Source organism: Meriones unguiculatus, chromosome 5 (assembly GCF_030254825.1).
Source record: "Meriones unguiculatus strain TT.TT164.6M chromosome 5, Bangor_MerUng_6.1, whole genome shotgun sequence".
Taxonomy (NCBI): Eukaryota; Metazoa; Chordata; class Mammalia; order Rodentia; family Muridae; genus Meriones; species Meriones unguiculatus.
In genome coordinates, this window is record NC_083353.1 from 32,941,557 (window position 1) to 32,967,189 (window position 25,633).

The window sequence follows — 25,633 nt, forward strand, 5'->3', positions numbered from 1 at the left end:
AAAGAACTATAAACAAGAACAAAAGACACTAAGTATTCAGTCATACTAAGACTAGGAATGAAAGTGATCAGCACACAGGCTAAAAAGCTACAGAATATTAACACGTGTGACCTGTCTCCATCAAGTGTCCCATGGCGCACCAAGTTAGAAGAGCAGAAGATGAAATAACAGAATGTGGCAATGCTATAATGTAGGGAGACAAATTTAAAGGACTTTACAAAGTCTGGCCATTTGTTGAGCCTTCCCTCTTCTTCTCAAGCATGTGCCACAGCTGTAGCATTAATCTGAGGGAAAGGCTATGTAAGTGCTCCATTGGTGGTGCTTAAAGTTCCATAGACTTTTCATAAAGTTTCATAAAAGGGTTAGAATACTAGGCTGTCTCAGTTGATAAGAGCTCTTTGTAGCAAGCATGAAGACCTGAGTTCAAATACTGAGAGTGTTCTGAAGAAAGACTGTGGGATCTTTGATCAACTGAAATTTTTTATCTATGCCTGCTGCCAAGATTGGAAACACATCATTGACAAGACTTGCTGAAGGGGTACCAATGGCGAAGATAAAACCAGATAGTTATTAGGATGTGCTTTGGGAAAGCTGCATCGTTAACAACCTTGAGAGCATCAGCAACTTGGAAGAACAGAGACTTGATGATATCCAGTAAAGTAATTCAGAAGACTCTGTCTCAAAAATGTAAGGCTAGACTTGCATCATAATTTGTGAACTTTCCTTTCCCAGTATGGCTGGATTAGATAAATGGCTAGCCAAGCCGAAGGAGTCTTCTATGTGATGAGAGAGATCTGTGTTACCTTGTAAATGGTACAAGTGTTTTCTTGGTGATACTAAGTGTGTGTGTGTGTGTGTGTGTGTGTGTGTGTGTGTGTGAACAGATAAAATATATCACAAAATTAAGGTGTAGCTAGCCCATTAAAAATAGTTTAATGTCTCTGAAAGCCCAATGGGTTCATATATAAAATGAGACAAGGCTGAAATAACTGGGCCAGAGAGCACTTGCACAGCATGTTCTGTGTCTCAGTTTATACCAAGAAACAGACACACACACACACACACACACACACACACACACACAAACACCTTTGGAAGTTAGCATGTCTTCCTCTGTGCTGGCAAGGCCTCACCTCCAGGAGGAGGTAATCAAAGAACCAGCTGCTGAATCCATGTCAGAGACAGTTCCTGCCCCCTAATAGGTAACACACATTAAAACTGAGCAGCCTATGGGCTACATCTCTGCAAGAGATCTAGGTCATCTCCATGCTCAGGAGGTCCTCCCCTATCACTGGACTAGGGGAGGGGTATAGGGGAGAAGAGGGAGGGAGGGTGGGACTGGGAGATGAGGGAGGGGGATAAAGCAGAGACACAAAGCGAATAAATTGCAATAAATAAATAATGAATTTAATAAATAAATACATAAAAGAAAGTTAAAATGTGTAATTGCTTTTTTAATTTTGAAAACAACAAAAGAATTACTGAAAGGAAAAATATAAAGCAAAAGAATTAAGTAAAGTCAATGTGGTGGTAGATGTCTATGAGTCATGGCACTTGCGAGGCTTAGGCAGGAGGGCTGTGTTAGTTCAAAACTAGCCTAGTAGCCCCAGAGAAATTTTTCTTTTGGAGAAAAATTAGTAATACTGTAATACATGTAGCATAAAAGCAAAAATGACCACTGTGTATGGGAAGAAAACAGCTGAACAGAGGAGAAGGTGGAGCATGGAGGAAGGGGAAGAGAAGTAAGAATAAAACCTAACCACCCTAACCTTAAACACGCGTCAATGAAAACTGCAGCAGTCTATAGTGCTGAACTGAAAATAGATAAATTTTCCAGAAGATAACCTCTAAGAAATTCTCAAACAACAAAAAAACAAACTTCGAAGATGAGAGAAAAGCTGAGAGAAAAGAACAAAAGCATAAAATCTAATAGCATCGTATAAAAAGTAAAAAGAGAAAGCCAAAAGTATAAAATAAAGGAACTCAAAGAAAGAAAACATAACAAAAAAGTGACAAAACAAAGATATTGTCAAGTGAATATGTTTGAGGTGAAGACAGAAATGAGCCTTCATGCAGCAATGCTATGACAGTACAGTTGGAAAACTGAAACCAATAAGCCAAATGTAGAGCTCCATGCAAGTTTTTAACACAGAAATGACAGGACCTGGAGGACACTATAGTCTTCTAAGGAAAAGACTTAAAAACAAAATAAAACCAATATTGGGAGTTAGAATACATAACTATTGGGCTAAAAATGCCAGACTAAATAGAGAAGCAAATTCTAAATTATATAGGCAAGCAGTCTACCAACTGTGTGACAACCTCATCCAACCTCATCGGAAAGCTCTTTATTATTATTATTATTATTATTATTATTATTATTATTATTATTTACTATATTCACTCTGTATCCTGGCTGAAGCCCCTCTCTCATCTTCTCCCTGTCCCATCCACCCTCCCTCTTCTCTCCCCCCATGCCCCTGCCCTAGTCCACTGATAGAGGAAGTCCTTTCCCCTACTATCTGACCCTAGCATATCAGATCTCATCAGGACTGCCGGGATCCTCTTTCTCAATAACCTAATTAAGCCACCTCACCAGGAAGAAGTGATCAAAGAGCCTGCCACTGAATCCATGAGAGATAGCCCCTGATCACCTTACTAGGACATCCACACGGAGACTGAGCTGCCACATGATGCAGAGGGTCTAAGTCCTCTCCATGCATGGTCCTTAGTTGATTCATCAACCTCTGCAGGACCCCCTGAGTCCAGATTTTTTGGCTCTGTTAGTCTCCTTGTGGAGCTCCTGTCCCCTCCAGGTCTTTCTATCTCCCCCTTTTCCATGAGATTTCCTAAAACTCTGTCCAAAGTTTGAGTCACAGCATCTCTTTCCATGCCATGATGGGTAGAGTGTTTCAGAGACCCCCTGTGGAAGGCTACTGTCCTGCAAAATTTTAGTGCTTACGTTGACCACATAAATTATCCTGTGTCTATGAAACTAAAGAGAAGCTTCCTGCTGGAGAGATGGCTCAGAGGTTAAGAGCACTGGCTGTTCTTCCAAAGGTTCTAAGTTCAATTCCCAGCAACCACATGGTGGCTCACAACCTTCTATAGTGATATCTGGTGCCCTCTTCTGGCATGTAGACAGAATAAATAACACATAATAAATAAATAAATAAATAAATAAATAAATAAATAAATCTTTAAAAAAAAAAAAGAGAAGCTTCCTCTCTCAGAATTAACTTCCAGTGAACCTTTTAAAGATGTCATGTTCATGGAGAAGGACCCACTAGCCATACTGTCCTGTTTGGTATTAGACATTTAACTGAAGTTGTAAATCTTACAGCAAGAATTTTTATGTTTATTGTCAATCCAGTCAAGTGAAATCAGAAGTCATTAGGTGAGCTTTATCAGAAATATCTTGAAAAGGGCCCAGCTCAGGAGGCAAGATTTGCCCATCCTTCCTCATGCGTCAGCTGCCCCCAGCAGAAACAATGACACTATGGAAGCTGTGACAGCCAAAGAAGGTTGCTGATAATCCCAAGGCTGGCAGATCAGGACAGAACTTGCCTGTCACTTAGGTACAGTACAACTGCCATGCCTGCATGGAACCGACTGCCACTGTGTCCCCTTTGTGAATGTGAACATTAATAAAAAGGAATGAACTAGTCTATACATACTAATAAAAAAAGACTCGTGATCACCTCTGTCTACTGATTAGATTACAGTCACCTGTATACACTTCCTACTTCTAGGATACTCTCAAGAGAGCAATATCCTTTTTGCTCCCAGAAGCACTAACTTGAATTTATGTCAGTTATTTCGTTTCTATTTCTTTTTTGTCTTAGCATACATAACTGTATTTTTTAAATAATTTTATAACCTGCATGTTTTCACATCATACAGGGCTTAGCATCCTATAACCTTTTTTGATCAATACACTTTTGACATTCATATTGACACATGCAGGACTAAGGGAACTTCTTTTTTGCTGATAAATAATATTCTATTTGAAAGTTTACACCAATTTATACGCACTGTACTTAAGCGGTAGTGATAATGGAGCTGCTGCTGGGAACTGAACACAGGGTCTTGCTTATGCTAAACTATCATTTGGTCTCTGATCATACCTGTGGAACCTGAATTATTGATGGAGATTTGAGTTTATTTTTTATTGAGGTTATTGATGTTGCGATGTTGTTACAAACATGGGTGCTTTGGATATTCTCACTGGTGCTGATTTGTAAGATTTCCGTGATGGTACACCCTAAGATGAAATTGCTGGGTCATAGGATATGCCCACACCTTAACTACCACTAATGTTTCACAAAATTGTTATAAGAATTTACACAAGCTGCATTGCTACATGCAAATCCATTCTGCCTTCTTGAAACCAGCATTTTCTGAGTGGCAATGATTCTCGGTGGATAAAAACACTTCCCACCAAGTCTGGCAGCCTGTGTTCAGTTCTCAAGAGCCATGTGATGGAAGGGCAGAACTGACCCCACAAGCTGCCTTTTGACCTCCACAGGTATGTTAGACATGCCTTCACATAAACACACACACACACACACACACACACACACACACACACGAGAGAGAGAAAGAGAGAGAAAATAATAATAAAAATAATTTTATTTGCCGCTCTCAGTCTCCATGGGTGACCTGGATGCAAACTATCTCAGCTCATGGGTTGTCTCCTCTTGCCCAGGAAGCCTCAATGTTGATGTTCTGGTTTCAGCTGCCCCTCCACTTACAAATTTCATAGTTTCGGATCCTGCATCAATCAGATATAGTACACACTGGTCACCAGAATGTAAACCTGTAAGACCACTTTGGAAATCAATCTGGCGCTTTCTCAGACAATTAGGAATAGTGCTACTTCAAGATCCAGCTATATCACTCCTAAGCATATATCTAAAAGATGCTCAAGTACACAACAAGGACATTTTCTCAACCATGTTCATAGCAGCTTTGTTTGTAATACCCAGAACCTGTAAATAAGCTAAATGTCCCTCAATGGAGGAATGGATACAGAAATTGTTGTACATTTACACAGCGGAATACTACTTAGCAATTAAAAACAAGGAAATCATGAAAATTGCAGGCAAATGGTGGGAAAAGATCATCCTGAGTGAGGTATCCCAGAGGCAGAAAGACACATGGTATAGACTCATAAGTGGATATTCAATATATAATATAGGATAAAAATACTAAAATCTGTACATCTAAAGAAGCTAAGCAAGAAGGAGGATCCTGGGTAAATGGTTAATTCTCACTCAAAAGGGCAAATGGGATGGACATCAGAAAAGGGAGAAAACAAGGAACAGGACAGAAGCCTACCACAGAAGGCCTCTGAAGGACTCTGCCAAGCAGGGTATTAAAGCAGATGCTGAGACTCACAGCTGAACTTTGGGCAGAGTACAGGCAATCTTATGAAGGAAGGGGAGATAGAAAGACCTGGAGGGGACAGAAGCTCCACATAGACAGCAACAGAACCAAAACATCCGGGTATAGGGATCTTTTTCTGAGGCTGATACTCCAACCAAGGACCATGCATGTAGATAACCTACAACCCCTGCACAGATGCAGCTCAGTTTCCAAGTAGGTTCCCTAGTAATAGGAACAGAGACTGTCTCTGACATGAACTCAACAGCAGCTCTTTTACCACCTCTCCTGAGTGGGGAGCAGCCTCACCAGGCCACAGAGGAAAACAATGCAGCCACTCCTGATGAGACCAGATAGGCTAGAGTCAGAGGGAAGGAGAGGAGGACCTCCCCTATCACTAGACTTGGGTAGGGGCATGGGAGGAGAAGAAGAGGGAGGGAGAGTGGGATTGGGAGGGATTGAGGGAGGGGGCTACAGCCGGGATACAAAGTGAATAAACTGTAATTAATAAAAAATAAATTAAAAATATATACTTTTAAACAACTGAATTTTACACATAAGCAAGGTCATATCATACAGTAGTACTCTGAAGTTACTTTTTTATATATTTTAGTGAGATTATAAAGTATACCAGATTTTATTGTTTCATTTCTTTTTTATTCCTTATGAAAAAATGCTTACACATGTGTCTTGTCTCTTTGGTTACCTTTTTCTTGATCTTTATATAATATGAAAACTAGTTTTGCCAGCCAGCTCTGTATGTTGCAATACCAGCCCACAACTCTGAGCATTTTTATTTGACTTTATTTATAGTGTGTTTTGATGAGAAAATACTTTTCAATTAATACAGTTGATTTCTAGGGGGATCATAACCTCTGATGCTTTAGTTTTTAATAATAGGTTGATTCTGTCATGTTGCTATTCTCATTCTAAAAATCAGTTTTTGCCTGTGTGGTAACATCATGGAACTATTAAAGTAGAAATGATTTTATATGTGGCAGCCAGTCCTCAAAGTACCATTTAGTGGACAGGCTCTGCTTACACCAGTAGCCAATGTCTTTTTTTTTTAAGCTTAACTGTTTCTTTTTTATTATTATTATTATTTTATCAGTTACATTTTATTAACTCTGTATCCCAGCCGTGTCCCGATCCCTCATTTCCTCCCAGTCCCTCCCTCATCTCCACTGTGCCCCTTTCCAAGTCCACTGATAGGGGGGACCTCCTCCCCATTCATCTCCTGTTTTATCAGGTATCTTCAGGACTGGCTGCAAAGCCCTCCTCTGTGGCCTAACAGGACTGCTCCTCCCTTCAGGGGTGGGGAGACCAAAGAGCCAGTCATTGAGTTCCTGTTAGAAATAGTCCTTGTTCCCCTCACTTTGGGAAACCAATTGGTTACTGAGCTACCACAGGCTACATCTGAGTGGAGGTTCTAGGTTATATCCATACATAGTCCTTGGTTGAATGTCAGTCTCAGAAAAGACCCTGTGCCCAGATATATTTGGTCCTTGTGGAGCTCCTATTCTTTCCCCATCAGACTAACTCCCCTTCTTTCTTATGATTCCCTGTACTCTGCCAAAGGTTTGGTCATGAGTCTTTGCTTTGAAAACACTGCTAGTTAGAGTCTTTCAGATGCGCTCAGTAGTCTCCTGTCATGCGTTCAATGCACATCCCATCTGTCTTTCTAAACGAGGATTGATCATCTTACCCCATGTCCGTTCAATTGATTATCTTTTTTAGGTGTATAGATTTCATTATGTTTAACATATCTTATAGGTCTATATAAGTGAGTATATCCCATGTTTGTCTTTCTCCTTCTGTGATATTTCACTCAGAATGATCTTTTTTAGATCCCACCATTTGCCTGCAAATTTCATGATTTCCTCCTTTTGATTGCTGAGTAGTATTCCATTGTGTAAAAATACCACAATTTCTGTACCCATTCCTCCGTTGATGGACATCTGGGTTGTTTCCAAGTTCTGGCTATTACAAATAAAGCTGCTATAAACATGGTTGAGCAAGTATCCCTTTAGAAAAATGAAAATAGATCCATATTCATCACCCTGCACAAAACTAAAGTCAAAGTGGATCAAGGACCTCAACATAAAACCAGATACCCTAAGTCAATTGGAAAAAAAAGTGGGAACAGCCTAGAACTCATTGGCACAGGAGACAACTTCCTGAACAGAACACCAACAGCACAGGCTCTAAGAGCAACAATCAATAAATGGGACCTCATGAAACTGAAAAGTTTCTGTAAAGCAAAGGATACCGTCATCAAAACAAAACGACTGCCTACAGATTGGGAAAGAATCTTCACTAACCCTTTATCTGACAGAGGACTAATATCCAGTATATACAAAGAACTAAAGAAGCTGAAAAGCAGCAAACCAAGTAATCCAATTAAAAAATGGGGAACAGAGCTAAACAGAGAATTCTCGACAGAGGAATATCGAATGGCAGAAAAACACTTAAAGAAATGCTCATCCTCATTAGCCATCAGGGAAATGCAAATTAAAACGACCCTGAGATATCACCTTACACCCATCAGAATGGCCGAGATGAAAAACTCAAGCGATAACACATGCTGGAGAGGTTGTGGAGAAAGGGGAACCCTCCTCCACTGCTGGTGGGAATGTAAACTGGTACAACCACTCTGGAAAGCTATCTGGCGCTTTCTAAGACAATTAGGAATAATGCTTCCTCAAGACCCAGCTATACCACTGCTAGGTATATACCCAAAGTTCGTTCAAGTACACAAAAGGGATACTTGCCAATGTCTTTTTGATATCTATCATTCAACTTCCCTTTGGTTCATGCATCTTCACAACTCCACTCTTCCGTCCTTGTGCCTCCAATTACACAGGTCTCTGACTTTGACTCTTACTCACTACAGACTCATGATGGGTTTGAGAGTCTGACCACATCTTCCTCCTGCCTGTTAAGTTGCTCTGTTCTTTTCCTGTGGTGTGGAGTGGGTCTTCTGAGATAACAGATTTCTTAAGTGCCTAAAAGAAGATGTGGAGATTCTATTGCAACTGGTTGAAACTAAAAATTATTTTGCAGATAGGCAGCTTAACAGTTCCCTTCTAATCACATATAGGATATTTCTGTATTTTAGTTGCCTTTATACCTGTCGATAAAGTTTGTGATTCTCCTCCAAGGCTTGCACATCATCTGCAATATATTTATAAATAATTTAGAATGTTGTTGCTTTTGTAAATGGTCCTTCAAAAGTTATATTTTCTGCAGATGTAGCTCAATGGTGGAGTACTTGCCTAACATTGTTAAGGCTCAGCATGACAAAAAAAAATTAGATTTTTTTTGTATTGTTACTGTATAAATATGTTTATCAACTTACTTATTAACTTAGATAGCGTGCAGTTTCTAATTCTTTACATCAAATATAAATATGGCAGTTTTGATTTCTTTCCTAGTAATTAAAAATAATCTTTCTCCACTTCATCTAATTACCCTGATTAGCAGCTTCAGCCCTGTGCTAAGGAGAAGCAAAAGTCAGTTCTAATGAGTAAAGTTTGCTATTGAAGGATTGGCTTCAGTGTTTCACCATCATTTTTGTTGTAAATTTTTGCATAAAGTCTTAATCAGGTTGATGAATTTTTTTCCATTTCAAACTGTTATATGTTTATATGAATCAAAGCCAAATCTTACTAAAGATTTAAATTTACTTTACATATTCCTGGGATGATTACACGGTGTTAGTTCCTTATTTAAATGTATCATCTAACACAAAGTCAATTTTGAATAAAGACATGTTACATCTTTTTTAAAAATACGGAATGGAAAGTAGGACAGGTGATTATTTTGAATGATACTGAAAACGTCTCTAGGAAGTATAAGAGAAAGATATAATTTTAGTGAGCTTGTGCATCACATGAGGTTGCTCAACACCAGTTCCAAGCAAATACTGATCTGGCCCAAGAGAAGAAGGCAGGGTGCGCTAAGAGACTCGCTGGGTTGCCAGTTTCCAAAGAAAGAACCTTCACTGCACAGGGTACAACATTTCAACAGATAGAGCGGGTCAACTGGGTAGCTCGTGGAGAGAATAAGCGTGTATCTTACCGTGGCCAAATGTGAATATGTAGAGGAGGGGTCTTCTGTGGCCTTATGTTTATTTTCAATTAAAAAAATTTCAACTACTAACAATTATTATTTCAGCTTTGATCTTGTCATAGAAACTAACATGTTACTAATTTATTCCTTGGCAATTTTATATGCCTATGTAATACATTCTGGTCACATTCATCCCTCCCACGACTTGCATCCTCCACCCACCATTGCCAGCACCTCCCCCTAACTTCCTTCCTCAGAGTCCTTTTTCTATTTTCACATTTTTTTTGTTGATGCTGTTGTGATGTTTTCTTTGTTTGGTGACTCTCTAGGTATAACCAGGGACGTTCACATGAAACCAGATATAGTGCTATCCACCAGAGAATAGGGCTACAACACTGGAGGTGATGAGATGTCTCTTCAAGCAATGCTCCATTGTCATTAATGAGCCTTGGAGAGGCAGGAACTGAAGGATGCCCCCATTTTTGCCTGAATATTTGCTGGCTGGTATACAGGTATCTGTAGCTCTTATGAGCTCCACAGTGCCACAGCCATGTCATGCCCATAAACGGCATTCATGACTCTTATTACAAATTAGTACTTTTCCTTCAGCAAAATGGCTGGGTACAAAATTAACTCAAAAAAAATCAGAAGCCCTCTTGTATACCAAAGACAAAAGGGAGAAGAAAGAAATCAGGGAAACAACACCTTTCACAAGAGCCACCAATAAAATAAAGTACCTTGGGGTGACTCTAACCAAGCAAGTGAAAGACCTGTTTGAAAAAAACTTCAAATCTCTGAAGAAACAAATTGAAGAAGATATCAGAAGATGGAAAAATCTCCCGTGCTCATGGATTGGTAGGATTAACATAGTGAAAATGGCCATCCTGCAAAAAGGAATCTACAGATTCAATGCAATTCCTATCAAAATACCAACACAATTCTTTACAGACCTAGGGAGAAAAATTCTCACCTTCATATGGAGAAACAAAAAACCCAGAATTTCCAAAACGATCCTGTACAATAATAGATCATCTGGAGGTATCTCCATCCCTGATTTCAAGCTGTACTACAGAGCAATAGTAATAAAAACAGCATGGTATTGGCATAGAATCAGAAAGGTGGATAAACAAAACCAAATAGTAGACCCAGAAATAAACACACACACCTATGAATACTTGATTTTTGACAAAGAAGCCAAAACCATTCAATGGAAAAAAGACGGCATCTTCAACAAATTGTGCTTGTCCAACTGGATGTCTACATGCAGAGAAATGAAAATAGATCCATATTTATCACCCATCACAAAACTAAAGTCCAAGTGGATCAAAGATCTCAACATAAAACCAGATACACTAAATTGGTTAGAAGAAAAAGTGGAGAAGAGCTAGAATTCATTGGCACAGGTGACAACTTCCTGAACAGAACACCAACAGCATAGGCTCTAAGAGCAACAATCAATAAATGGGACTTCATGAAACTGAAAAGCTTCTGTAAAGCAAAGGACGTTGCTGTCAGAACAAAGCTACAACCTACAGACTGGGAAAGGATCTTCACCAACGTTATATCTGACAGAGGGCTGACATCCAGAATATATAAAGAGCTAAAGAAGTTAAAAAGCAATAAATCAAGCAATCCAATTAAAAATGGGGTATGGAGCTAAACAGAGAATTCTCTGTAGAGGAATATAGAATGGCAAAGAAACACTTAAAAAGATGCTCAACATCCTTAGCCATCAGAGAGATGCAAATCAAAACAACCCTGAGATTTCACCTTACACCCATCAAAATGGCTAAGATCAAAAACTCAAATGACAACACATGATGGAGAGGTTGTGGGGAAAGGGGAATTCTCCTCCATTGCTGGTGAGAATTTAAACTTGTACAACCACTTTAGAAATCAATCTGGCACTTTCTCAGAAAATTAGGAATAGTGCTTCCTCAAGATCCAACTATACCACACCTAAGTATTTATCCAAAAGATGCTCAAGTACAGAATAAGGACATTTGCCCAACCATGTTTGTAGCAGCTTTATTTGTAATAGCCTGAAGCTGGAAACAGCCCAGATGCCCCTCAAAGGAGGAATGGATTCAGAAATTATGGTACATTTACACAATGGAATTCTACTCAGCAATTAAAAACAAGGAAACCATGAAACTTGCAGGCCAATGGTGGGATCTAGAAAAGATCACTCTGAGTGAGGTATCCCAGAAGCAGAAAGACACACATGGTATATACTCACTTATAAGAGGGTACTAAACCTATAGATAGGATAAACATACTAAAATCTGTACACCTAAAGAAGATAAACAAGAAAGAGGACCCGGTTTAAGATGATCAATCCTCACTTAGAAAGGCAAATGGGATGGACTTTGGAAGTAGAAGAAAACAAGTAACAGGACAGGAGCCTACCACGGACAGCCTCTGAAAGACTCTACCTAACAGTGTTTCAAAGCAGATGCTGAGACTCATAATCAAACCTTCAGCAGAGTTCAGGGAATCATATGAAAGAAGGGGGAGTTAGTATGACCTGGAGAGGACAGGAGCTCCACAAGGACCAAATATATCTGGGCACAGGGGTCTTTTATGAGACTACTTCTCCAACCAAGGACCATGTATGGATATAACTTAGAACCCCTGGTCAGATATAGCCCATGGTAGCTCAGTATCCAAGTGGGTACCCTAATAAGGGGAATAGGGACTATTTCTGACATGAACTCAATGGCTGGCTCTTTGACCTACCCCACCCCACCCCTGAGGAGGAGCAGCCACAGAGGAGGACATTGCAGCCAGTTCTGAAGATACCTGATAAGATGGGGTCAGATGGAAGGGGAGGAGGACCTCCCCTATCAGTGGACTTGGAAAAGGGAAGGGAGGAGATGAGGGAGGGAAGGTGAGATTGGGAGAGAATGAGGGAGGCAGCTACAGGTGAGATACAAAGCTAATAAACTGTAACTTATATTAAAAAATAAAAATTTAATTAAAAAAACAAATTAGTACTTTTTAAAAACAAGATAACTCTCGGTAACCCAGGAGAGCCTTGGGATGCTGAAGCTTCAGCCTCTCAAGTGTTGGCGTTACAGGTGTTTGCTGCCATACCCACAGGACAAGCTGTTCTTGTTTCCTAAGTCCAAAGCATTCGGGGCAAAAAGAGATTTCTGAGGAGCCCGACCCTGGAAAAGTCAGCACTCCAGAAGCAGCTAGGTAGTTGAGAGATCCCCCCCCCTCGCCCCCACCCGGGTCTGAGCACTTACATACTCTGACAGCGTGGGGACCCACACTTCAAATAACAGATCCCCTTCTCTTAGATTTCATCAAAACCAGCTTCAATAAAATAATTCCGTTCTGGACTGCTAGGCTCCAGAAGCAAAGACCTTAGCAGTGCATTAAGACTTGGCAGCCATGATGCCTATGTCTTTTATCCCAGCCCTCACTCAGAAGGCAATGACAAGAAACATTTGAGCCAGCCTGGCCTACATAGAGAGTTACAGGTCAGCTAAGGCTACATATTCAGTCCCTGTCTCAAAAAAGAAAATTCAAAACAAAAAACAAATAAGCAAACAAAAACAATTACTTTGGGGGTTGAATTAATAACAAGTATGGGGCTGGCAAGATAGCTCAGCACAAGCATTACCATATGCCTGAGTTTAACGGCATTGGAGCACACAGACAAATAGAAGCAAACACCAACAGAAGCTCTCATACCTGTGCACCACGACACATATATATTACACAGCAGCAACAAATTAAATTACAGGCATATGGGACTACACAGTGGCTTAACAGTTAAGAGCACTTGCTGCTCTTGAAGAAAAGCCCAGCTTGGCCTCATCTGAACCCTGAAGACAAAAAGCATATACATGTTACACAGAAAAATATGCAGGCACTCATGCATATGCATAAAATATAAATATAATATAATTATTAAATATTAAATAATAATTATTATATTAAATAATATAAATAAAATAAGAGAAATGGCATAGAGTTAGAAGTTTTTCATGCATTTTTTGAATTATTTTTCCATATCTACAAATGCTTTTGAAATTAGAATATAAAATTCACAATATGATAACATAGTTTAATATTGTCAGAAAAAAATGCATGTCACATTTGTAAAACCCACCCCTTCTCTTCCTCCTCTTCTCTCATACAAAAGGAGGTGTCTTTGTATCCTTTAAGAAGGGAAGCTAGAGCTCTGATTCTTGAAATACGAGAATTAAATTTCACTACATTTTCTGGGGAGTTTGGAGACAAACTTTTTACCATGCATCTTGTCTCTCATTGCAAGCCCCAATAGTAAATATTTGCCCACCTTTTTCTACTTTTAAATGACATCTTTTTAGCTTATCCAATCAGAAAATGCAAATATATCATCATTGTTAATTAGAAAGAAAAAATTTAAACCTGTAATATATTCCAAACAATTTGCATTTGATACCACAGAACAAAACACCACATTTACCATTAATGAAGGACTTCTACAAATTTACACAAGGTAAATGAACCCGAAAGAAAACTGTGAGTTAATGATCATAAAAACAATTATCTCTCCGTGTAAGAGATGATTTGCCCTAATAGCTCTAACCAATTTATTCTGCTATTGCAGAAAAAACAAATACATGTGAGTGTATATGTATGACTGTGTATATCTGAACACATGTACAAACTAATACACAATTGAACAACAACAACAAAAAGTCATTCACTAAGTTTCTGCCTGTTACCACTCAGGAAAACAGTGAGGGTGTGAGGCTAAGTGCAAAACTTCCTGTTTTCCTGACGACAGTATGGAAAAGTTTACATTCTTTACAAGATATACATATGCTTATTCACATATACCTATGTGTATAAGACATAATGTACTGATTCTGTATATAAAAGCAATAACATTACTAACTAAAGCTTTTTTTAAAACTGGATAGAAAATTGACTTAGGTTATGTAAACAGTATTTAATATTATCTATGGAAATTAGCATTGCAGAAATGAGTGCTACTTAAAATGAATCTTCTAATTTTTCTGACATATGTAACACTCACATAGGATTTCAGGTGCAATATTCCCTTATCCGAGTAAAACAGGAGCTCCTGTAATCTTGTAATATTTCAAATCTTGCTATACTTAGAACCAGGAATTCGGAGGCATAAGCCAATAGTTTATGCCCTCTGGGCATATTTTGATATACTAGCTTGGGAGGGCCAGTATTATCTCACTCTATCTTTCTAAATAGTACAAAACTTTAAGAGAAATGATAAAAGTATCCAATTGGTTCCTACTTCCCAAATCCATGTTCCATTTCCTGAAATCTTGCTGATGGACTCTCTTGTGGAGCATTTCCCATCAGTACCTAGAAATTACCTATCGGAACCTCCAACATGTTCCAGAATTGTACAATGAATAATTAATGCAACTGCACTCACAGACCTTTGTAATGAGCACATATTTTATAAGTAAATAACTAGCGTCTAATACCAAATGAATACCAATGGAATTGAGATTTCTGGGAAAAGGGCCTAGTGTTCTGTGTGAAGGCTAAAACGGACACTAACAGGCTAAGGGTCACAATCGTCCAGTTCTTTTTAGTGGGTCTTTAGACCCATTTACTCAATGTGTCAGCTTAATTCTCATATTGGCAAATGAAAGTTGTTTGTGGGCTCATGAAAGAGAACGGAATTAGCTATATCAGGGAACCACAGGAAGCCACAAATGTTAACTGATTGACTGGCCATGAATTTATTGTTTTTAACTGCTGAATTATGCATTCACTGCTCTGCACCCAAAAGCAGTTTTCTTCTCCTTTCCTGTGTTTGTGTCATTCTTTTCTACCTTATGAATCATCTCTATATTCATAAAGGATATTGCAAGCCAACAGCCTGCTTATGTAGTCACATATATAAGTATATATAATTATGTAGCCTCATACCTTCACAGGTTTGAAATCTTTATATTTAGTGTTTTTAATAAAATAATTTAGATAAAATCTTTTGCAGCATGAAAACATATATATAAAGTGATATTCATGAAATAAATGTCTTTTTTTTTTTTAGTAAACAATCAGGAAGCCACCCTTCCTGTATCACTCACATTTGAGGATCTAAAACCTTATTATTAAGTAAAGCCTAATTGACCATTAATGAAGGTATGAGCTTTTCACAGTTGTTTAAGACACCCAAATTTAGTCTCATTTTCTCTTTGAGTGTTCAGTGAAGAGGGACAAGTCTGAATCACAAAGTAACAATAGTCTATGCATGGTTCTAAGGCAGAGAAAGGCTACTAGTGAACGTGAGACTCTGATAGAGGGGCTAGGGAAGCTGCAGGCAGCATGATGGAGTCAGAGAGATCTGAATTCCGCCATGCACCATGACAGAAAGAATGATGAGCAGTGACAAGTCCTCTCTGTAATTCCTTTTCTTCTTCTGGTAAAGGAAACAGTCCTCTATTACATGTGTCCTAAGAGTTACAGCATCATCAAAGTATACCAGGTATCACAAAAGCCGAAGAAGTATGAGATCCCTTCAGATTCTCTTTCCTTTCCCTACCTAGTAACCCCTATCATTTCTTTTTAATTTTTTATATTTGAATAAATCTCTATTTTTTATTTTCATCTCCTCTTTCATGAACATTTTCTCTTGTTGTAAGCCTAGGCTTTAAGAGCTGAGCCATCTCTCTATCCCACATAGTCATTTTTTTTTACATTTTTTTATTTATTACAATTTATTCACTTTGTATCCCAGCTTTATCCCCCTCCCTCATTTCCTCCCAATCCCACCCTCCCTCTCTCTTCCCTTCCTATGCCCCTCCCCAAGTCCAGTGATAGGAGAGGTCCGCCTCCCCTTCCCTCTGATGCTAGCCTATCATGTCTCATCAGGACTATCTGCATTGTCTTCCTCTGTGTCCTGGTAAGGCTGCTCCCCCTCAGAGCAAGGTGATCAAAGAGCCAACCATTGAGTTCATGTCAGATACAGCCCTTATTCTCATTCTAGAGAACCTACTTGGACATTGAGCTGCCATGGGCTATATCTGTGCAGGGGTTCTAGGTTTTCTCCATGCATGGTCCTTGGTTGGTCTCAGAAATGACCCCTGAGCCCAGATTTCTTAGTTCTGTTGCTCTTGTTGGAGAGCTCCTGTTCCCTCCAGGTCTTTCTATCTCCCCCTTCTTTCATAGGATTCCCTGCACTCTGCCCAAAGTTTGGCTGTGAGTCTCAGCATCTGCTTTGATACCCTGCTGGTTCCTGTCCTGTTCCCTGCTTTCTGATGTCAGTTCTATTTGCCTTTCAGAATAAGGACTGAGCATCTTCCCCAGGGAAGGTAAAGATACACAAGGAATCTAACAGTCCTTAATCAAACTAAAGATCTTAGTCATCCAAGCAAACAGATGAGTAACACTGTCTAAAAATTCAGTATCTAGAAGACAAGTAACAATTTCTTAAATGGGTAAAGAAACTAAAAAAATGTTCCTCAGAAGAAAATATATCAATTGCCAATAGATGCATGAAAATATGCTCAATATCACTAAATAGAGGGATTCAATTAAAAACCAAAAAGGCATATCACCTAAAAACCTTTTAGGATGTTCCTTTTAGAAAAGAGAGAAGATATGGAAGAAATGAGAACTCTATGCACTGCTAGCCAAAATGTAAATTAATACAGTTATGAGGGGAAACAATATGGACAATTTTCATAACATTATAACACAACCACTATACAAACTTCTGGTCTTTACCCAAGAAAATACAAATCAAAATATTCACTGTGACATTTTTTATAATAACAAAGATATAGAATCAATCTACCCATCCATCAAAGAGCAAATGGATTTAAAAAGTGGTATGCATGAACAATGGAGGGCTATTGAGCCTTAAGAAAGAAAGAAATTTTGTCATATGCAACAACATTAATGAACTAAAGAGCAATGCTAATCAAAAATCCAGACACACAGGACAAGTGCCCCATGATCTCAGTCTTGTATAGTTCAAAAGAGTCCTGTTCATAGAAGCCAAGATTGGGATGGGGGATAGAGAATAAGAGTAGATAATCAAAAATGTAGTTAGTGACCACAGTTAGGATGCCTAAGGCTGTGCTGCCTGTTATACAGTGTGGTGAGTTTATTAATAATGTATTGTATGTTTGAAAACTGCTGAGAGATTTAGTCACCAAAGTGTTAAATATCTGAGACAATGACAATGCTACATGTGTTTCTTTGGTAAATTCATGCAAACATGTATCAAAACATCATGGTGACAGATAGATAGATAGATGATAGATAGATGATTGATAGATAGATAGATAGATAGATAGATAGTCAATAATTAAATACATAAATTTAGACTTTCTCACCAAAAACGCATAATAATAAAACTCCAGGATATTGTATCTCATAAGGAAGTGTTGTGTTCCATTTTGCAAAAATGGAATGAAGGCACCATTCATTAGTCACCCTGATTCTCAACCTATTTTTATTTTCTCCTCATGATATTTATCACAGCTATTATTAATTTTTGTCTGGAATTGCCACTAAGCTATGACTTTACTAGGACTGTAACCATTTCCATTTTTCATCATAGAAATCCCAGAAACTACCCAGGCATGGTGTGCAGAAGCTCTGAAGAGAAGCTCGTTACCAAACAAGGACGGTTGCCCACCTTTCTTCTCTCTCCCTCCCCCACTCTCTCTCTAGACTAAGCCCTCAGTTTAATCCCAGCCCTGCAACAGATCGCAAGGTGCAACTTCACTCACCCAAATCCTAGGACACATCTCCTGTGCATACAACAAACCATGCCCTCCCAACCTCCCTCTCCCCTCTAATCACTTTAAGTCAGCAGCCAACATCAGCAGGCCTTTCCTGTGAACACACCAGCTGAGCAAGCCAGTAAAACAGGCCATCACACCCTCTGAAAGTACGAAACAGAAACTAAACACCCCCTTAGCCAAGGTAAACCCGGAAATCAGCACCTAGACCTCTAATCATCCCAAACCTGTATTCCTAGAAGCCAGCATAAGAACACAATAACAGCCAGGGCAACACAGAGCCCAGGTATCCTAACAGCAGGACCTTAATACTCCAAAACATCTGAAGCACAAAAAAGGACTTTAAAGCCAACCATATGGACGATGCTAAACATCAATAAAAAGGAAATTAACAAATCCATTAGAAAGATTCAGGAAAACACAAACAAACCATTGAAGAAAATGCTTAAATCCCTTCAAGGAAACCAAGATAACATAAATAAACAATTGGAGGCAATAAATAAATCCCTTAAATAAAACCAGGAAAATATAAACAAACAGTTTAAGGAAATAAGTAAAATTGTTCAACACCTGATAATGGAAATAGAAGCAATAAAGACATCATGTGGGAATTCTGAAAAAAATGAAAAAAATTGGAATTTGAGCAAGGAACTACAGAGGCAAGGAGGCAAGTAATAAAAGTAATGGAAGAGAGAATGTCAGACATTGAAGATATGATACAAGAAATTGATACATCAGTCAAAAATATTAAATCTAAAGAAATCTGACAAAAATCCAGGAAATCTAGGACACTATGAAAAGAGCAAACCCAAGACTAATAGGAATAGAGGAAGAAAAAGAATCCCAGATCAGATGATCAGATAAGCTGTTTTAAACAAAACCATAAAAGAAAAAAATTCGGACATAAAGGAGATTCCTATAAAAGTATTTTAGTTAGGATTTCTATTGCTGTGTACAGATGCCATGACCACAACAGTTCTTGTAAAGAAAAAAATTAATTGGAACTGGCTTACAGTTTCAGAGGTTTGGTGTGTTGTCATCATGGCAATAAGCATGTAGCATGCAGGCAGACATGGTGCTGGAGAAAGAACAGGGAGTTCTACATTTTGATCCACGGGCAGCAGAAGGATACTGTGACACTAGGCCTACCTGGAGCATCTGAAATCTCACAGCCCACCTCCACAGTGACACACTTCCTCTAACAACCCCCACTCTTACTCCAAGGCCACACCTCCTAATAGTGCCACTCCCCTGCCATTCCTATTCAAACCACCAAAAAGAGTAGAAGTTGCATACAGAGCATCAAATAGATTGGACTAGAATAGAAAGCCCCCTCACCACATAATAATCAAAAGAATAAACATATGAAACAAAGAAAGAACATTAAAAGCTGAAAGAAAGGCAGACCTAGTCACATATAAAGGCAGACCAACTAGGATTGTGCCTGAATTCTTTTTTTTACTATTATTAGTTACATTTTATTAACTCTGTATCCCAGCTGAATCCCACTCCCTCATTCCCTCCCAATCCCACCCTCCCTCCCTCATCTCTTCCCTGCCCCTTTCCAAGTCCCAAGTCCGCTGATAAGGGAGGACCTCCTCCCCTTTCATCTGACCCAGGTTTATCAGGTATCTTCATTCCTGATAAACTGCAAAGTTCTCCTCTGTGGCCTAGCAGGGCTGTTCCTCCTGTTGGGGGTGGGAAGTCAAAGAGCCTGCCATTGAGTTCATGTCAAAAATAGTCCCCGTTCCCCTTACTTGGGTAAACCACTTGGTTACTGAGCTACCACGAGCTAAATCCCAGCAGAGGTTTTAGGTTATATCTATGCATGGTCCTTGGTTGGAGTATCAGGCTCAGAAAAGAGCCCTGTGCCCAGATACATTTGGTCCTTGTGGAGCTCCTATCCTCTCCAGGTCATATTAACTTCCTCTTTTTTCATATGATTCCCTGCACTCTGCCGAGGGTTTGGTTATGACTCTCAGTATGTGCTTTGATACACTGCTAGGTAGAGTCTTTCAGAGACCCTCGGAAGTAGGCTCCTGTCCTGTTGCTTGTTTTCTCCTATATCCAATGTCCATCCCATTTGTCTTTCTAAGTGAGGGTTGATCATCTTACCCCATGTCCTCTTTCTTGTTTGTCTTCTTTAGGTGTATAGATTTCATTATGTTTATCATATCTTATAAATCTAAATAAATGAGTGTATACCCTGTGTGTCTTTCTCCTTCTGGGATACCTAACTCAGAATGATCTTTTCTAGATCCCACCATTTGCTTACAAATTTCATGAATTCCTCGTTTTTAATTGCTGAGTAATATTCTATTGTGTAAAAATACCACAATTTCTGTATGGTTTCCTCTGTTGATGGACATCTGGGTTGTTTCCTGTTTCTGGCTATTACAAATAAAGCTGCTACAAATATGGTTGAGCAAATGTCCTTGATAATTACTTGAGCAACTTTTGGATATATGCCTAGGAGTGATATAGCAACTCATTGGCACAGGAGACAACTTCCTGAACAGAACACCAACAGCATAGGCTCTAAGAGCAACAATCAATAAATGGGACTTCATGAAACTGAAAAGCTTCTGTAAAGCAAAAGACACTGTTGTCGGAACAAAACGACAGCTTACAGACTGGGAAATGATCTTCAACAACCCTATATCTTACAGAGGGCTGATATCCAGAATATATAAAGAGCTAAAGAAGTTAAAAAGCAATAAATCAAGCAATCCAATTAAAAATGGGGTATGGAGCTAAACAGAGAATTCTCTGTAGAGTAATATAGAATGGCAGAGAAACACTTAAAGAAATGTTCAACCTCATTAGCCATCAGAGAGATGCAAATCAAAACAACCCTGAGATTTCACCTTACACCCATCAAAATGGCTAAGATCAAAAACTCAAATGACAACAGATGCTGGAGAGGATGTGGAGAAAGGGGAACCCTCCTCCATTGCTGGTGGGAATGTAAACTTGTACAACCACTTTGGAAATCAGTCTGGCACTTTCTCAGACAATTAGGAATAGCGTTTCCTCAAGACCCAGCCATGCCTGAATTCTTAATGAAGATTCTAAAATCCAGAAGGGCTTGGACAGATGCCCTGCAGACTCTAAGAGACCACAGATGGGAGCCCAGACTACTATATCCAGCAAAACTTTCAGTAACCGTATATGGAGAAAATAAGATATTCCTTGATAAAGTCAAATTTAAAGAATATCCACAAATTCAGCCCTACAAAAGATGCTAGAAGAAAAACTTCAATCTAAGGAGGTTAACTATAATATGAAACAGGAAATGAATAATTTCACACCAGCAAAACACACACACACATACAGACACTCACCAACAATCACAACAAAATAACAGAGAATAATTGGTCATTGACATCTCTCAAAATGGCCTCAGTTACCCAATGAATAGACACATATTAAGAGAATACATAATAAAATAGGTTCCATCTTTTTACTGCATAAAGAAACCTACCTCAACATCAAGGAGAGACATTGCCTCAGGGTAAATAATTGGAAAAAGTTATACCAACCAAATGTACCTAAGAAGCAAGCTGGAGTGGCCATTTTAAAATCCAAACCAAAGAAGACTTTAAACCAAAACTAATAAGGATATGGGAAAGGACAGTACATATTCATTAAAAAAAAATACACCAAGATTACATTTCACCTATTCCTGAAATACAAGAGCACCCAAGTTTGTAAAAGAAATATTTTTTTTTCTTAAGCCTACAGATTGAATCATGTTACGCTCACACACTGATAGTGGGAGACTTTAATACCACTCTCTCACCAATGGACAACTCATCCAGACAAAAACTAAACAGAGAAATAATGGAAGTTATAAAAGAAATCGACCTTACAGATATTTACAGAACATTTCACCCAAACACAGAAGAATATACCTTCTACTCTGTACCTCATGGAACTTTCTCCAAAACTGACAACATAATCAGACACAAAACAGGTCTCAACATATACAGGAAAATTGAAAGACACACATAGTGTGTCACTCATAAGTGGTTATTAGACATACAGTATAAACATACTAAAATCTATATTCCTAGTGGCTCAGCCGTTAAAGGCTAGGCTGACAACCACAAATATAAGAAGCTAAACAACAAGGAAGGCCCTAGGGAAGATGCTCAATCCTCATTCAGAAGAGTAAACACAATAGACATAGGAAGCAAGAGAAGACAGGAATAGGACATGAGCCTACCACAGACAACCTGTGAAAAAGTCCTCTGATCAAGGTATCGAAGCAGAGGCTGAGACTCATAGCCATACTTTGGGCAGAATGAATGGAATTATCTGAAATAAGGGGGACAGGAGCTCCAAAAGGAGACCAACAGAACCAAAAACACTGGACCCTGGGGCCCATGCAGAGACTGATACTCCAACCAAGGAATATGCATGGAAAGGACCTAAAACCCCTGCTCAGAGGTAGCCCATAGACTCAGTCTCCAAGTGGGTTTCTAGTAAGGGGAGCAAGATCTGTCTCTGACATGAACTCAGTGACAGGCTCTCATCACCTCCCCCTGGCGGTTGCAGTCTTCCTAAGCCACAGAGGAAGACAATGCATCCAGTCCTGAGGAGACCTAATAGGCTAGGGTCAGAGGAAAGGGAGGGAGGACCTCCCCAATCAACGAACTAGGGGAGGGGCATAGGGGAAGAATGGGGAGGGAAGATGGGATTGGGAGGAGAAAAGGGAGGGGGCCACAGCCAGGATACAAAGTAAATAAATTGTAATAAATAATCATAATTAATAAAACTATTTCAAAAATAACAGCATGAATTTTATCAGACCACCATTGGATTAAAGGTGAACCTCAACAACAAAAACAACAAAAGGTTTACAAACTCATGGAAACTGAACGACTCTATACTCAATGACCATTAAGTCAAGGCAAAATTAAGGAAATTAAAAACTTTCTGGAAACTAATGGAATTAAATACACAGTAAATCCAAACTTACGGGAAACAATGAAAGCAGTGCTAAGAGGAAAGCTCATAGCACTAAATGCCTTCCTTCATTAGGAAATAAGTGAGGTCTCATACTTGCAACACTACAGAACACCCTGAAGGCTCTGGAATAAAGAGAAGTAAGCAAACCCAAGAGAAGTAGATGTCAAGAAAAAAATCAAACTAAGGGCTGGAAACAGTAAAATAGAAACAGGGAGAATAATACATAAAGTCAATGAAATCAAGAGTTGGTTCTTTAAGAAAATCAACAAGATAGACAAACCTTTTCCAAACAAACTAAACGGCAGAGAGAGGGGGATATCCAAATTAACAAAATCAAAAACAAAGAGCTGTCTTGCCGGCTGGATGGACGTTGGCTCCTGGAGGAAGACCAAAGCTGAGTACAGCAGATACATGGTGGAAGTCTGTGCCCCGTCCACGCCTGGCTCTGGATCAGAGGCTTTGTCTCCTTTGGCCTCTCGGCCTCGCCGCTTGCCTTTGACTGGGGGTCCTAAGATTTCAGCAACTGTTGCTATGACACAACCATAGACGCGTTGAACTGAGAGATGATGGGGCACCTGGATCGCAGCAGGAGTACTCCCCTGAGCACGCGGGAGGCACTACCGATTGGTTCTATGAAAAAATGGAGCCGGTCACCCCTCTCTAGAGTTGACAAAGAGCAAGGCTTTGCTCTTATCAGTGACAGCTCAAGCGGGGCATGCAGCAGCAAGAGTTTGTCTTCTTCGGTCTCACAGACCACCTGAAGCTGCTGTAGCTGGTCTGGCAGCGGCAGCTGGGACTGTAACTTGAGGGTAACCGGGTTATGAGGTACCAGCTCCTTCAGAGCCCGTACACCCTCATTGAAAGTGGCCAACATGAGAAAGGCCTGGTGAATCCGAGGCAAGTGGCAGAGAAAAATCTTGAGGTCACCCCCAAAGCCAAAGGGAAAAGAGGTCAGCCTCATCTACCACCAGGAAGTCACGGAGTTTTAAGCTGTCTTGCTGCAAGTGGCTTAATATTCAGGATGGAATCCTCCCCACCACATCCGGCTTGTCCGTCAACACAGCTCTCTGAGAAGCCGGGTCTTCAGCAGCTGAGACATTAGCCACGTGTACATCCAGAGCCCTGTAGGCAGCCAGCTGCTGGATCACGGACTGGGCCTGCCGGGCCAACTACTTAGTGGGCACAAGGACAAGGCCTCTCACAGCTTGTTCCCTTTCAGGACCTGTCTCCTTGTGCAGAAGCAGCTGCAGCCTCAGCATAGCATAAGCTGACCTCTTCCCAGCGCCTGTGCGGGCGCAGGCCAAGAGGTCCTTCCCCTCCAGCGCCAGAGTATGGCTTTTTCCTGCTCACCACAGGATGCAACCGGCTCAAGTAGGTGAGAGCCTGCAGGAGCCGGGGATCCAGCCCCACGTGTTCAAAATCCAGCGCTTCTTGGTCCTCCACGGCGTGCCTCTACCAAAAAGTCCGACATTTCTGTGTTTCAGACACGAGGCGTTCAAATACTTTATCTTCTTACATTTTGGGTTACTTTTTTTTGTTTCCTTTTTTTCTTTGTTTTTGCTGTTGTTTTGTTTTGAAAATAACTTTATACCGTATTCTGATTATGATTTCCCTTCCCTCAATTCCTTCCATGTCCTTCCCACCTCCTCCTCCTCCTCTCCTTCCCACATCCATCCACACCTTTTCTTTCTCTCTCTCACTAGAAAACAAAACGGCATCCAAATAATAATAATAATAATAATAATAATATTACCTAAAATAAACAACAACTGAAGAACAAGAACCAAAGAAAAAGAAAAAAAAATCACATATAGATGCACAGACATGTTTACACATGCAGAAACCCCATAAAAACACAAAACAGGAAACCATAATGTATACACATAAGAGTTTTAAGGCTTTAAAAAATTATTTCTGACAATGCATTATATTACAGCAAAGTTCCAAAAGTGCCATTGGATTCATTTTATATTGTCTATTGCTGAGTACAATGTCCACCCTTAAGAGTAGTTTGTATGCCCAGTGAGACCCCATTGGAGAGAGATTCTGTGTTAAGCATGGTTTGTGTCCACTTGTCCCTCTCGGCGTTGGGACCCCTTCTGGCTTACATCCGTACAGGCCCTGCGCATGTTGCCAGCCTCTATGAGTTCATATGTGCATGGACCCTGTTGGGTTTAGCTCGTTTTATTAGTGTCTTCCACCCCTCTGGCTTTTACGGTCTTTCCAGATCCTGTTACACAGGGTTCTCTTACTGCTTTCAAAGCAAATGCTGATTCTACTCTGGTTGTCCACAGCTCTAAAAGTGCCAGTGTTTTGTTGGAAAGACCACTGCAACAGTGTTGCAGTGAAACTTAGGTAATTTTCTTTGTCTTGGTGTTGGGTCCGTTATTTGATGAGCTTAAGCTGTTTATGGTTTAGCTTTCTTTTCTTTTCTTTTTTTTTAAGATGGGATATTA

At 39.6% G+C, this 25,633-nt stretch overlaps 1 pseudogene; it reads right to left on the reverse strand.

The window, feature by feature from the left end:
• Window positions 1–23,510: 23,510 nt before the first annotated feature.
• Window positions 23,511–25,306, reverse strand: LOC132654118 (probable ATP-dependent RNA helicase DDX56; annotated as a pseudogene).
• Between the last annotated feature and the right edge of the window lie 327 nt (window positions 25,307–25,633).